At 46.3% G+C, this 16,167-nt stretch overlaps 1 protein-coding gene across 1 annotated transcript in view; it reads right to left on the reverse strand.

Annotated features, from left to right (window-relative positions):
• ELK3 (ETS transcription factor ELK3) overlaps positions 1-14,112 on the reverse strand; it is a 44,581-nt gene extending 30,469 nt beyond the window's left edge. The window contains exon 1 of the mRNA XM_068142782.1: positions 13,680-14,112. The gene's annotated coding sequence lies outside the window, so the exon portion shown is untranslated. The remainder of the gene's footprint in view (positions 1-13,679) is intronic.
• Positions 14,113-16,167: the final 2,055 nt, after the last annotated feature.

Here is a 16,167-nt window from a genome sequence, read left to right on the forward strand (position 1 = left end):
AAGCAGAAGGGTGCTGAGCAAGAAAAGAAGCTTTGCTAGAATAATAAATAATAAATAATAATACAATAATGGAAATAGGGGAAAATGGAAATAATGGGGGGAAAATGGAAATGGGGGGATATGGAAATGGGGGGAAATGGAAATGGGAAAAATGGAAATAGGAAAAAATGGAAATAAGAAAAACGAAAATAGGAAAAAAGAAAATAGGAAAAAATGAAAATAGAAAAAAAGAAAATAGGAAAAAGGAAAATAGGAAATAATGAAAATAGGAAAAAAGAAAATAGGAAAAAATGAAATTAGGAAAAAAGAAAATAGGAAAAATGAAAATAGGAAAAATGAAAATAGGAAAAAAGAAAATAGGAAATAATGAAAATAGGAAAAAAGAAAATAGGAAAAAATTAAAATAGGAAAAAAGAAAATAAAAAAAATGAAAATAGGAAAAAAATGAAAATAGGAAAAAATGAAAATAGGAAAAAAATAGGAAAAATGAAAATAGGAAAAAAGAAAATAGGGAAAATGAAAATAGGAAAAAATAAAATAGGAAAAAATGAAATTAGGAAAAATGAAAATAGAAAAAAATGAAAATAGGAAAAATAGTAATAAAATTGGAACAATAACAATTTTAGAATAAAAATTAAAATAACAAAAATAGCAATAATAATAATTAAAAGATAAATCATAAAATCAGAATAACTGCAATCCTAATAAAAAATAATCATCTGGAACATTTTCCACTGCCAACTCCTCTGGATAACAATGAGTAGAGGATGAGAGGCTTGAAGAGAACTGCCAGATCTGCCCAAATGTTTGCTCAGAACCACTTGGAAGAGCAAGGCAAAAGCCTGAGTCAGCCCTCGCACTTTATTTCTCAACAGAGATGCTTCAAGGGTGATAAATAGGATGTGGTTGGTGAAAAGTTGGTGCTTCTGCCAGCAAAGGAGGAAAAACAAATACCAGTTTGTTTTACTCAGAAACTTCTTAACTACTCATCAAAGGAGATCTTACTGGTAATTTCATGGGCCTTGAAAAAACAAGCCCCACAACTAAGTGTGCAAATATACCTGGTTTAACTTTCTCTGTTGCAGGCAATAAGTCAAACCAAGGGTGGAAATCCATACCCAGAGCACTCCGGGGGAACTGTGTGCACGACACAGAGCCTTGGTCATTTTTCCACATCCAGCAACCAGGACATTTCCTGCCTGAGCATCCTCTGAGTTCTCCCATTGTATTGAAACTGCCAAGAAAAAAAATCCCTTTCTAAATCAGGACTTCCTCCTATTATATTTTTCGAGGAGTCTTTCTGGGAAATGCAGATTCAAGTGAAAAAAAAAATAATAAAAGGTAAAGAAAAAAAAGAAAAAAGGAATTCCTGCAGCACCACCCAGTGGAAACAGTCGGAAACAAAGTCCACCAAAGGCCCCAGCACACAAGCGCTGACCTGCGGCAAAACTGCAGCAATACTGCCACACAGCCCCAGGCTGCTCTGAAAGCCTTGCCAAGCAAGCTCAGGAGGCCTTTAGGGGCTGATGCGCTTCAGAGAGCCACAGGAGGTTATGCCTGCTCTGACCCCCCTGCAGCACAGGCTTCTCTTAACTTTATATTCATAGATTATTATGGAATCATTGAATGGTCTGGGTTGGAAGGGGACCTTCAAAGGTCACCTAGTCCAACCCCCTCTGCAGTCAGCAGGGGCATCCTCAACCAAATTAGGTTGCTCATAGCCCTGTCAAGCCTCACTGGGTCCAGAGGAGGGGCCATGAAAATGCTCAGGAGGTTTGAGCATCTCTGCTATGAGGACAGGCTGAGGGAGCTGGGGGCATCCAGCCTGGAGAAGAGAAGGCTCTGGGGAGACCTAATAGCAGCCTGCCAATACCTGAAGGGGGCTACAGGAAGGATGGAGAGAGACTGTTTGCAAAGGCCTGCAGTGGCAGGACAAGGGACAATGGCTTCAAACTAGAGAAGGGCAGATTTACATTGGATATCAGGAACAAGTTCTTCACTATGAGGGTGGTGGAACACTGCAACAGATTGCCCAAGGAGGTGGTTGAGGCTCCATCCCTGGAGATATTCAAGGTGAGGCTCAACAGGGCTCTGGGCAGCCTGATCTAGTTGGGGATGTCCCTGCTGACTGCAGGGGGGTTGGACTGGATGAGCTTTGACAATCCCTTCTGTGACCTCCAGGGAGAGGGACCCAACCACCTCCCCCAGCAACCTGTTCCAGTGCTCCTCTACCCTCACAGTAAATTGTTCCTGACATCCAAATGATTCACAGAATGGTTTGGGTTGGAAAGGACTTTGAAGCTCATCTATTTCCACCCCCCCTAGCAATGTCAGGGACACCCTCCTCTAGACCAGACTGCTCAGGGGCTCACCCAGCCTGGCCTTGAACATCTCCAGGGAGGGGGCATCCACGACCTCCCCATTTAAAAGATTATTTACAGTAATAATTTACAAGGGTCTTCTTCCCAAGCCAGAATACCCACAGCTGAATACCCTGCACACTTAAAAAGAAAACCAATTTTCAACATAAACACTCTTGTGGTTTTAAAAGCAACACAAAAGAGACAGCAAGTAAGATCTAACAAAGCATTTTAGGATAACACCAAGTTCACTGCAGGAGAGAAAAGTGCTCACACACACATCCAGTAATGCTTCCAGTAGGTACATTTGGTAATACAATGTCTGCAGTTTCTTTTTTTTTTTTCCCCCTAAACTAAGTCAAACAAAGGCTGAGGCAGATGTCCAAAGGAAGAGAGTTCTGCAGCCTTCAAATTACTACAACAAAGGACTGGTCACCTGCCAAGCAGAGGTGTGATGACACCGCCTGTAAAACACGAGTGGCTTCAGATTCTCCATCAGGGCGCCGCTCAAGAAACAGTTTGAACTTGGCTGGAGCAAAAGGCCTTAGCAAGGGGCAATAATAGGCAGTTGCCCCCCTGTGAAAGGATGAAGAAAAATACCCCACAAAACCCATCCAGATCAAGTGTTTCTCAAGCTGTCCATAAACAAAACTAGACCAATCCATAATGGCTCCACCCGTTCACCTTGGGACAGAGTTAAAATGAGCTCAGACTCCTCACACTGCTTTCTGTCTGCTCATGTGGTGCACATCTGTGGCACGCTGGCAACTGGAAGGACTTCTGCTTTTCAAAGCCAGCCCTGTATGTTTATTTTTCCCATATGATTTTCCCTTACATTTTTGTCAGCATCAGTAGGACAGAGATGATGATTATTTGACTGCCCTATATGAAATTTCTGGTAGTCCCTTTGATAACTTCGCAGAATCACAAAATCACAGAGTGTTAGGGGTTGGAAGGGACCTTTGAAACATAATCTAGTCCACACACACACCCTGCCAGAGCAGGGTAATTCAGAGGGAACATGCATGAAAACAAAGAAAAGTAGGTAAAGAGGACAGAGGATACAACCTTCAGGAATGCTGATTGCTGTGAAAGTTCACTTGACATATCAAGCAATACTTGCTCCCACATGTAAATGTCTTGTCCTTATCTGTATTGTCTCCTTAAACTGAAGCATTACAATTGACCATTTTTGGACAGCAGGCTGAATGCTTTCTGACTTATGCTAGTGGCTCTAATATTTTCAGTGGTGTATTAATACTATCAACCACCTCGAATGTTGCTGTCTCATATTCAGGTTTTTAAACTCATCTTCCCCTCTCAACTGATCTTCCTCACTTAGAAACTCAAATAAACACGTGGGGCTTTTAAATACTGTGAGCAGTGAGGAACCTGGCCAAATGGATAGGAAATGTCCTGGGAGCTCTCCTCGGGCAAAACAAAGGGGCTGGCAGTTTCCATGAGACCTGATGCACAGCAAGGCCATCACAGCTTACACTGGCAGCCCACAGCTCACCTTCCTCTGCACCTTGAATCTTCAGATTGGCCAAACGAGCCATTAAGCTATCAAATAGCAGACAGGATTACCTGCGTGCTCTCATCTTGCAAGGGGAGTCTCTCACAGCACGATCCTGGAAATGGTGTAAAACCATTCAGCAGATGGCAACCCACAGAGACATCCCACCTGGACCGTTTCTTCACAAAACACCAGCACTGCTGCAATAGTTCTTGCAGCTCGAGCCAAGCCCCTTAGTCATAAAAAGTGAGCAACCAGTCACAGGTCTGTATTTTCCACTCCAAAAGCTATTATTTGAGTGTGTGTGTGTGTGTGTGTGTGTGTGTGTGTGTGTGTGTGTGTGTGTGTGTGTGTGTGTGTGTGTGCTCAGTGGTCTCATCGTAAAAACCTAAATTAAGAATCACTCTTAAACGTCCAACTTTCACGAGATCTCTTCCAGTGCTAATCAAAGCTCTGATCTGGATGTTTATCATGCACTAAGCTAAACTGAAACCCAATTAGAAGATTCTTATCTCGTGACATTATTCCCTTATCTATTACACCAGCAAGAACCTGAAGGTCACACCTACACACTTCCCTTAACCATGTTCATTAAGCACTGGAATACCCAAGAGAATGTATCATAAAACAGATGAGGTTTCAGCCAGCAGCAGATCTGGTTGCTACCCTCCTGCACGGTCTCTGTCCTGCATACTTAAAAGTGATTCCCAGGACTGCTGTGAACAATGAAGGAGAGACAAATGGGACACTATTGTAATTATCACAGCAAGCTTTGCTGCATACGAAGTGCCTAGACTGCCTATGTTTAGAAGTGACATCAACACACCAACTGGTTTGTGTCACTACTGGGCATGATATAGAACAGCCACCGATTTGATTTGGATGCTAAATCCCGGATAAGATTCCATGTTCAAATAAAGAGGACTTTATCCCCTCTCCCTCAGCTGGGAGGAGGCTGCACAGTCAATTTCACTGCACCTTACTCCCAAGGAATCAATCCAGCTTTGATACTGCTCCATTTTGGAAGCAATCAGATCGCAGAGCTTCAGCACTGAAGTCCTACTTTCGACACCAGCAGTATGTTACACTAACCACACACGTCAGCTGCTCTGAGCCTGCTCTGAGTCACCAAACTCCACAGAGGTCTAGACCTGGAATCTAACCCCACATTCCCACCTCAGCTATATTAGCACAGCATGGAAGAAATCCTCTGAAGGTAGCCACCTTTCTCCAGAAAGCAGGAATTTGTTCATGCTTTGCACAGATCGTTTCTTCCTGTGAATTACTGTGAATTGCTGGGAAGAAATTATAGGGGTGCTGGAGTCTAGAAACCTTTTGTTTGTGCTGTATGGTGACTTGATACAGCAGAGGCCACTCTACATTACCACAATGAACATTTTAAAGCAATAACACCCATTAGCATCCTTCCCAAAAAGCTTAAACTGATCCCTTCCAACCCTAACAATTCTGAGATTCTATACTGAGGAGGGGGGAAAAAGAGAGATTAAGAAAAATACAGGAGTACAGTAAAGAGGTGCTGTCACCACAGCAGAGACAATGAATGCACAACAGAAATCTGTTCTCCAGATGACCTGTCAGCTGTTTTGCAAAGTGAGGATGGGAAACTTATAGGAGGACATTTGATTAAAAACATTTAGGTACTTTAGATGAGGCACAGAAAGCCAAGTCTGCTCTTTTTTGTACAGCTGTGGAAGTGTATTTTACACAAACTCCTTTGCTTGTTCACTAAAGCTTTCAGACAAAGACCTAGCTTGTAAAACTGTGTTATCAGGACTTAAGGCTCAGGTTTAGTGCTTAGAAAGCTTTTACCAGTTTTGAATGATCGGTGAGAACCACAAAAATTCCACCCAAATGATTGATGATGTAACTGAAAAATAATGTCTAAGGTTTGGAGTCCTCACAGAACCATAGAATGCTTTGGGTTGGAAGGGACCTTAAAAATCACCTAGCTCCAAACCCCCTGCCATGGGCAGGGACACCTCCCACCAGGCCAGGTTACTCAAGGCCTCATCCAGCCTGGCCCTCAAACACCTTCAGGGAGGGGGAATCCACAACCTTTCCTCTCCCAGCATCTCAAATGATCTCCAAGTTAGGATCCACAAGATTTAAAAACTGGATACTTTAAAGATGAAGAGACTTGATGGGGTGCTTGGTGCCATGGTTTAGTTGTTTAGGTGGGCTGGAGTGGTTGATAGGTTGGATGCAATGATCTTCCAATCTGGTTTATTCTATTCTGTTTTAAGACAGAGCTGTTTTCCACGAGAACCAAAATACAGTGCCATTGGCATTTCCAAAGATTATCCAAGCTGTAATCCAAACATTCAATATTGAGTAGTAAACTGGGAAGCAGAGATGCAGACATGATTGAAATGGTCTGGGAGAAGCCACGGAACGGGCAGTACCCTTCCAAGAGTATATCCAGACAATGCAAAATTAAGAGCAAAGACTAGGGGGACACTTACACAGAGCAACCAAGAGATATTCCAATGCCTTAGTGACATTCAAGGTCTAAGGCAGCATTTAAATGTCTGCACCAGGCCAATTGCCCTTGGTGCTGACACATTCAGAAACAAATCCCTGCCTAAGTGCTTTGAAAGACCAAAACAAAGTTAAGCTTGTGGCTTCCTACAAAGTTCATTTCCTGAGGATCCTGAGCTACACCTAACTGCCCAGATGCAGGCAGAGCACATGGTATCACCTTTAGAAACTTTCCTTTTTAGAGCTGATTGATCTTTATCGTAGAAGTCCCTAAGGGTCTCCACACAGGTGAGCGCTTTTCAACAGGGGGCCCATGGATGCAGGAGTCAATGGAAATGCTGTGTCCAGCAGGAACAAGGAGGTGATCATTGCCCTGTACTTGGCACTGGTGAGGCCACATCTCAAGTATTGTAGGCCACTCACTCTGGGAAGGACACTGAGGTGTTGAAACACGTCCAGAGAAGAGCAATGAGGCTCATAAAGGGCCTTGAGCATGTCCTCAGAGACACGTCTGAGGGAGCTGAGGTTGTCCAGTCTGCATAAGAAGAGGCTGAGGGAAGACCTCATTGCTGTCTACAACCACCTGAAAGGAGATGGGAACAAGGAGTGGACAGCCTCTTCTCCTTAGTGGCAAGTGACAGGACTAGAGGAAATGGTTTCAAGCTACATCAAGGGAGGCTGAGGCTGGGTATAAGGAAATATTTCGTCACTGAAAGGGTTCTCAAACATTGGAATGGTCTGCCCAGGGCAGTGCTGGAGTGTTCAAGCAGCGTGTGGACCTAGTGCTTAGGGGCATGGTTTAGTGTTGACCCTTCAGTGCTGGGTCAAGGGTTGGACTGGATATTCTTGAAAGGTCTCTTCCAACCAGACATACTCTGTGATTTCTCCCAAAGTACAACAGTGCTACTGCAGCAGGCTCAACTGCAACACAGGCATTTGCACACCTGCTCAAAAATCAGTCTGGATCCACACAGACCAAAAGGACAAACCTCACTGCTCTAGAGAGTCACAGCCATGCTGAATGGGCTGCCCAGGGAGGTGGTGGAGTCACCATCACTGGAGGTGTTTGGAAGAGACTGGATGAGGCACTTGGTGCCATGGTTTAGTTGATTAGATGGTGTTGGGTGATAGATTGGACTCAATGATCTCAAAGGTCTCTTCCAACCTGGTCTATTCTAGTCTAGTCTAGTCTAGCCTAGTCTAGTCTACTTGAGCAGGCAGACCAAAATGGAACATCATCTTGGTACCTGTAACTCCACAGGTGTAAAAAAGTCTACACTTCAGCTGAGTTTAACTCCTTTGGGCACTGCAAAACTAATTTGGCCTCTGATGTTAGTTTAGTTGGAATAAACCTCTAAGACCATCGAGTCCAAAAGGATGTTCTTAATTGCCATATAACCTGTAGATGATTGAAAGTCATGCAGTACATTGTGAGATACTGACCATGGATTACCCTTACTAAGAAGATCAACCAATTCCAAGGTACTTTTTGGTGCTGCCAAAACCTACCAGAGCGTTCCCACATGGTTAAAGCTGCAGAATGACTCTCCAGTTATTAATTGGCATTGAATCAGGTGGCAGATAGTTCCTTAGTGGTATTTTCATCTCAGTGCTTTTTATGGCAGGAATTTCCTTTAGATTTTTCTTTTGCTTTCAGAAAGTTAACAAGTCTCCCTCAAAGAGCTCTTGAATGAAAACCCACCCTCAATAGCAAACTCTCAAGAATTTGAATTCTTGATAGAACTCCTGGGACACAACCCCCCAGAGTTAAAGTTTCAAGGCCAAAGATGCATTCTCTTGCTGTGAAGTGCACAGATCAGGGGTACTTTGTGCCTCATCTGCTCTGCAGAGCAGTGAGCTGGACTTCCTGTGCCTACACACCTTGACACTCTCCTCCAAATCGTTGAGTAACCCTTTGATCATCCTTTATTCAACGAAACACTTCAGCATGAGATCGGGCATATTCAGGCTTTCAGGAGCTCTCAGCTGCCTCCAGAATCCAGCTGATTCATTTAACCAGCCGCAGATGAAGTAAACATCTGTCTAATGAGTCAAGACTGTGAGATTCCCCACTGTGGGAAACACCAGGGAGAAAGCCACGGTGAATCAAGCCCAGGAGACACAGCCCAACAGGATTCTTCAAAGGCCAAGTGAAGTGGCAGCCTGTCGCAGGACCCACTGGGTGTGGTTACGACAGATAGACAGCAGCTCAAACCCGACAGCGCTCCGAGGCTAACGGCGTCCTGTAATCAGTGTCACAGCTCCAAGATGGATTCGAGCAGCAGCGTCCCGGCGTGCTGCACGCTGCAGCCACCGCCAGGAGAAAACCCGGGGCTGATAAATAGCCTGAGCTGCACAAAGGAGTCCGACCTGCCTTATCTTTGTGGGAAGTACTAGCTGATTTATCACTTCTTCGCTATCTCAAAGTTAGTACAATGGCAGAGAAGCACTCACAGAGATAAGAGTGACTATGGGAGGGTGCAATTTTGAGATGCTGTCACCGACATGCACTAGCCAGAATAAAGTTTTATAAACATCTCTTACTGTGTGTTGGTTCTCCTACACTCATCCCACCCTCCCTTAACTTCAGTAGCCAAATCTCTGTATATTTCAGCCTCTAATTCTTCCAAAGCAAGGTGTTATCTTGTGATTGCACATCCAAGGCTAAGATTTGTATCTCCTATACAGCTGATGGACCTCCACATCCATATTGCATATCCCTGTCCTCCTACATGCAAAGATGTGGCCATCAGAGCAAGCACAAGCTCCATGCACTTTGGGGTACTTGCAAAATTACTGTCACAGAGTCACTGAATCACAGAATGCATTGGGTTGGAAGGGATCCTCAAAGCTCACCTTGTCCAACCACCCTGCAGTCAGCAGGGGCATCTCCAACTAGATCAGGCCGCTCAGGGCCCCTTCAAGTCTGACCTTGAATGTCTCCAGGGATGGGGTCGCCACCACATCTCTGGGCAACCTGTTCCAAGTACTTTCCTTCTGTCCTAAGTCATCCACAACAGACTTCTAAACTAAGGTAGATGTCAGCTTCACTTATAACAAGTCACTTGATCATTAATACCTTCCCATAGGAATGCTTCCATCAGAAGACTGCTTCCATCCCTAGAAGGGCACTACAACCAGGAGGTAAAGTTTAGAGGAGAAAGAGAGAGAGAGAGAGAGAGAGAGAGAGAGATAAAACTCACAGAATATGTCTGGTTGGAAGAGACCTCCAAGACCATCCAGTCCAACTCTAGGCCCAGAACTGAAGGGTCACCACTAAACCATGTCCCCAAGCACCATGTCCACACACCACTTGAAAACCAACAGGGATGGTGACTCCACCCCCACCCTGGGCAGACCATTCCAGTGCTAGAGAACCCTTTCAGTGAAGAAATATTTCCTAATATCCAGCCTCAACCTCCCCTGGTAGACCTTGCCACCATTTCTTCTAGCCCATAACTGGTCTTCATGCACAGCAAAAGGGAATACTTCAGTCACTGGAGTGAGATACTTGATTTGTCTTTGTAATTTAACAAGATAGCAGTAAGTAAGAGGAGCAAAGAACCACCACGAAGCAATAAGCAGAGGGAACTGCTAATGAATAAAACAAAGCAGATTTTAGTTTCTAGGCATAAAAGCACCCATGTCTGTAGCAGCTTATAAACAAAGTTACAAGGAAAGCTGTAGTTGGGTTTCTCCCCCCCTGAGAGGGTGATGCTTATTTCAGCTGTTGCATCTGGGTGGAACTGGGGACACTGGTAAGGTAATAAGCTTGTAGGGTTGGTTTTTTTCTTTCTTTTTAAGGCAAAACTCACAGAGGTGCTTTGGAAAATAGGCAAGGATGATAATATCTCCTCCCTCAGCAGACAGTCTCCATTATTCTCACACACTTACACATTTTGCAGACTAAACCAGGTGAAGAATAAAACCATACTTTTACAGTCAAAAACATCTTTATTATTTGAGTGAAAACCAACATGCACAATTTGGTATCTGGATTTTCTTCTGCTGTATTTTTAACACATCTATGAGAACACACAACACTGTTACTACTACATCTGCTCTTCTGTGAGGACACCAAGATGGTTTTACTTATGCAGGGTGAATACAATAGATTTAATTTATGTAGCATAGATAGACTCTCTCCTATAGACCTGTGCTTCATGTGCACTGAATCGGCAGATGGCACACAAATTCCAGCAATAAGTGGACAATTCCATGCCCATGTTTCAAAGAGAGATAACAGGAGTTAGGAAATGCTCTTCAGTTTTGATGTGTGCCACACCAACTGTTCCACAACAAATCCAACAGATTTTTGAACACAGAATCATAGAATTGTTAGGGTTGGAAAGGACCCTAAGGATCAGCCAGTTCCAACCCCCCTGCGAGGGGCAGGGACACCTCGCACTACATCAGGCTGCTCACAGCCACATCCAGCCTGGCTGCAAAAACCTCCAGGCATGAGGCTTCCACCACCTCCCTGGGCAACCTGTGCCAGTCTCTCACCACCCTCCTGGGGAAGAACTTCTTCCTAACATCCAATCTGAATCTCCCCATTTCTACTTTTGCTCCATTCCCCCTAGTCCTATCACTCCCTGACACCCTACAAAGTCCCTCCCCAGCTTTCTTGTAGCCCCCTTCAGATACTGGAAGGCCAAATTAAGGTCTCCTTGGAGACATTATGCCCAGTAATGCACCCCTCTGAAATTCAGAATTTCACAAAAGAAAGAAAACTCCAAAAACTCAGCACAAAAGGTCTCCCCACCTGTTGACTGCATTTGACTGAAACAGATATTAGGCATTTTCTGTTTTGCAGACTGTTCTAACAACTGTTCTAGGATTTCAAGAGGCATCTGTGCCTGCAGATCGTCAAGAATCCACTAATAAAAGTCCTCTGTAAAGTGATGTTAATGAAGAACTTTTCTGTGCAGCTTGGACAGGAAACCCTGAAGATCCTCAAAGGTAAACATGTGGTAAATTGCAATCAGCTCTCTATCCAAGCACCACCTTTTTGCACAATAGTTACTCACTCAATGCTATCAGATGACAACTCCATTAAGTATCTAGGTGTTACTTCCTATTACATGGAATTTTATTCACAGAGTTTGACATTTCCTTGAGCTAAAAGCCCACTTGCAAGCAAGACTCCATCTTCTTGGCTTGCTCCAGAATTTTGTTTGTTTGTTTAATTCAAGAAGTTGTTAATTTCCATTTACAATTAAAGAGCAGTGGGGGAAGGGGGGGGGGGGGAAATAAAAATTCTTTCTAATTCTGAACAGAGATTTCTTTCATAGCACTTGAAGCCATGGTTTAGTAGTCATGAGGTCTTGGGTGACAGGTTGGACTTGATGATCTTTGAGGTCTTTTCCAACCTTATTGATTCTATGCTTCTACGACTGTGATGAAAGTCAATTGTTGTGAAATAATGACACAAACCACCAAGTCAAAAGTGATGATGTACACAAAGCACTTGAAAATGAGGCATGTAAAGCAGCAACACAGGAAGGGTATGGGAGGGAATATACTTCTCAAGCATGCCCATCCCCTCAGCATCTTGGCACAAGGTGCTTTCCATCGTGTAGCTACAACCATCAGAGACGCATGGACCGTCCTTGCTGTAGCACAGCCTCCTGCATACCCCATTCCTGCACTCTGCCCTACGAAACCATTCAGGCATCAAACACATACAATCTGAAATAATCAAAAAGTCTGCATGAGCAAACTATGAGATGAAGCATGACTTCTTTGTTTTTATTTGTATTTTTTTCCTGCTTGAAATTAAATGAAACCCATTGACTTTCGATGCTGGAGTCCTGACTTGACAAGATGCTGCATTGTACAAACCGGTCTTTAGCACCATACCCCTAAGTAAATAAAGATGTAACTTGTCTCCCTTTCAACTGCAGCGTTAGAAAGGCTGACAGGGCTTCACAAAACCCTCCTGTGTTAGGGAACGGAAACTCCTAATGAGATTAGTTGGTGTGTGTGCAGACATTACTTAGCCATGACTAAATGGGCTCTCTTCCTGCAGCCAGTGGAAAATTCAGGGAACTTTTTCCCCCTGCAGCATCAGAGTCCCTCTAACCTTCAGCAAAGCCAGATCCAAAAACAACTCTCCACTTTCTCTCCCTTTCTCTCTCTCACTCCTTTTTTTTTTTCTCCTTTCCTTTCCCCTTCCCTTACAAACATTTTCAGTGTTTTCTCAGATCCACGTCCACCAAGGGGTCTTGGGGCAGGGGGCTGGCTATGAAAAGCGGGGGGGGAAGGGGGGGGAGGGCCGGCGAGGAGGCAGAAGACTACAAAGGAAACTGTAAAAAGGAGCAAATACATAAACCTGAGAGGGAGAAAACCACAGAGTTTCTTTGTGAGCTGCAGTGACTCATTTTCAAGATGTTGTCTGCTGCCAGTTTCAAACCGGAAGCGCATGGCAATTAGTCTTGCTGTTTCCAGACAAGCCAGAAACTCTCCCGACACTTTTTTTTTTTTTTGCCTTTTTTTTTTTCTTTTCCCTTTTTTAAAGCCCCTTTTGCAGTTTCAGCAGGAGCCTTCCTTTTCGTTCTCCAGCCCCTCTCCCCGCACCCCCCCTCGACATCGCAGCGGCGCTGGGGACCCCGCGGTGCGCCCCCGGTCACCCCCTGACAGGCACCCAGGCGGCTCCCACCGCCCCAAACGCCGTTATCTCGATGCCGCTCGTACCGGGCAGGCCCGCACCGGCCCGACGGCCGAGGACGGGCAGGATGCGTCCTGGCATCACCGAGGGGGCTGCGAGGCGACGACGGGGTGTCCGAGCTCCCCACTGCGCCCTGTCAGGCAGTGTCCCCCTCCCGGCCCTGCCTCTCCTCACACCCTGGCTCGTTCCCCCCACACACGCTCCGTCCCCCTCACCTACACCCGCAGTTCCCGAGGGGGCGGCGGGGCCCCCGGCACAGCCCTGGACCGGCGCTGGGGGCCCCCTGGGGCGGCATGACGACCCCTCCCCACCAGCGCCCTCCGACTCCGCACCCCTCTCCGCCGCCCGCTGCCCCTCGGTACCGCCGCGTCGGCCGGGCCCGACCGTCGGGGCAGGAGCAACGGGGCTGCGAGGAGGCTCCGAGCCCCTCGCCCAGCGCTGCCCTCCGGCTCTCCTCACCTCCAGCCCGTGGTTCGCCCCCACGGTCTGCCCCCACGCTGCCCCACCAGCGAGAGGCACACGCCGGCCCCGCAGCTCCCAGCAGCAGCAGCCGCCGGCTGCTTCCCCTTCCCTCTCCCGAAGCCCCCCAAAACTTTGCAGCGGCCAGGGCAAGCGCGGCACCACTTGTACCTACCCAGGGGCTGAGGGACTTTTCCGCTCTCTCCTGGTAGTTTAGAGGGAGCTGGGTAAAATCCCCTGGTTCTCCATGCTGACAGTCTCCTGCAAACGCTCTTGTTGCTCTTGTAATGAGATCCTGATTTTTTTTTTTTCCTCCTTTTTTTTTCTCCCCCCGTTTTTTTTTTCCTCTCTCTGGGCCGGGTTGTGTGTGTGTGTATGTGAGTGTGTGTGTGTGTGAGAGGGAGCGAGCAGGAAGTCAGAGCAGTCAGACAGAGCCGGCTCACTTCCTTTCCTGCATTATTCCCCAGGCGGTTTGCAGTCTGTGTAAACAGGCTTTTCCTCCCCTCTCCCCTCGCTCTGGCCACTGATGTGCAGCATGGCTGTAATATAAGACACACACATAGTAAAAAACGAGTAACGGTAACTCCGCCGGCTCGCAAGGAGCTCCCCCGACCTCCACCTCTTCCTGTGCTACACCCCTGGGGAGGAGCTTCCCCGGCAGCCCAGCGCTTGGCCCACCGGCCGCGCACGGCTACCAGCCGCCCGAGGTGGCTTGGAGTCAGCGTCCCTGCAAGTGTAATAAGACTGGATGAGGCACTTAGTGCCGTGGTTCAGTTGGTTAGATGGTGTTGGGCGTTAGGTTGGACTTGATGATCTCGAAGGTCTTTTCCAGCCTGGTTAGTTCTGTGATTCTGTGAGATGCTTGGGGAGCCCTTGGAAGTGGTGTTTCATTCTCCCAGGTCATGGTGAGCAGCTGCACTGGCCCCAGGAAAGGTGGTCACCTGTGTCCCACCAAGCTGGGGGCTCAGGAGTCAAGTACTGTCATAGAATTGTTTGGGTTGGAAAAGACCTCTAAGATGATCGAGTCCAGCCTTCAACCCAACACCACTGTGGCCATTAAACCATGTCCCCAAGTGCCGTGGCCACAGGTTTCAGGGACACCTCCAGGGATGAGAACTTCACCACCTCCCTGAGCAGCCTGTGCCAATCCCTGACCACAGCAAAGAAATTTCTCCTCATCTCCAACCTAACCCTCCCCTGGCACAATTTCAGGCCATCTCCTCTCATCCTGTCACCTGCTAGTGGGGAGAAGAGACCAACCCCTACTTCACCACAACCTCTTTTCAACCTCCAATCATGGAATCGTTTTGCTTGGAAAAGACCTTTAAGATCATTGAGTCCCGCTGTCACCCTAAGACCATTGGGCACCTCTGAGTTGGGTCAGTGGAGGCTGAGAGGTTGGTGGTGTGCAGGATATGCTGCTCTCCCAAGCTTGACATCACATGGACTGCAAAACACAGAAATGGCACAATGTGGCACAACATGCATTCAGGGAAATGACATCCTGAAAGCCAAAGGGTCTTCAAATCATCAAATCTAAGCTTTGGATCATATCTCAGAGGCCAGTGGTGGTTTGCTGACTGGGTTTGAAGTTCTGACCCCCAAGCTGTAGACCTCAGCTCTAAGCTGATGATTTGGATTTATTAAACAGGACACCTTGCTGGCCTTTGGAGTTGACATCCTTTGTGTCCTGTGTCTCAGATATCTACCTTGTACTATTTCTAGCATCATTTGGGAATTCTCAGAGTGAGTGACATTAGTTTCTTTCTGCCCAGTTCATCAGTGATGGTCCCTAAAATCAGTACAGCACTGCTACATCCTTTGACAGCCACAAGCTTTAGCATTTCAGCACAATAGCTGCAGTTCAGTATGCTCTTGACATGCAGTGACACAGAAGCTGTGACTGGTTTTCATCACTCTTCGGGGCTGTTGCTTACGATGTCATTGGGAATAAAAGCATGCCTTGATGGAATTAAAAAGATCACCACAGCTGGCCACTGAGCATTACTTAATAGCATCTCAACAGCTGGCACAGAGAAAATTGCAAGTCCCTTGTGGAAGTCCATCAGGTTTCTTCCTTCTTGTCTTCTAACATGCCATGAGGGAACAAGAGTAACGTGGTATTGGCACACCAGATCGTGTCACCTGGTGATTTTCCTTTAATAGTTGCCATTTAGAAGTCATTCCAAATTTAAAAATAGAGACCTGAGGTCTGCAAAATCCTCATTTTGTGTTTCTCAAGCAAAGAAGCATTAAAATGTTTGACTTGAAATAGTATTTTGCCCGGATTAAAATGCACAGTGGGCAAAGTCATGGAACCATAGACTTGTTAGGGTTGGAAGGGACCTCAAGGATCAGCCAATTCCAACCCCACTGCCATGGCCAGGGACACCTCACACTACAGCAGGTTGCTCACAGCCACATCCAGCCTGGCTGCAAACACCTCCAGGGATGAGGCTTCCACCACCTCCCTGGGCAACCTGTGCCAGTCTCTCACCACCCTCCTGGGGAAGAACTTCTTCCTAACATCCAATCTGAACCTACCCATTTCTATTTTTGCTCCGTTCCCCCCAGTCCTATCACTCCCTGACACCCTCAAAAGTCCCTCACCAAGGGACTTCAAGCCTTAGTTTAAGTCACTGGGAGGCAGGTATGAATCTTTC

This window comes from Melanerpes formicivorus, unplaced genomic scaffold (assembly GCF_026170545.1).
Source record: "Melanerpes formicivorus ecotype bairdi unplaced genomic scaffold, bMelFor1.0.p_v2 SCAF_8, whole genome shotgun sequence".
Classification (NCBI taxonomy): domain Eukaryota; kingdom Metazoa; phylum Chordata; class Aves; order Piciformes; family Picidae; genus Melanerpes; species Melanerpes formicivorus.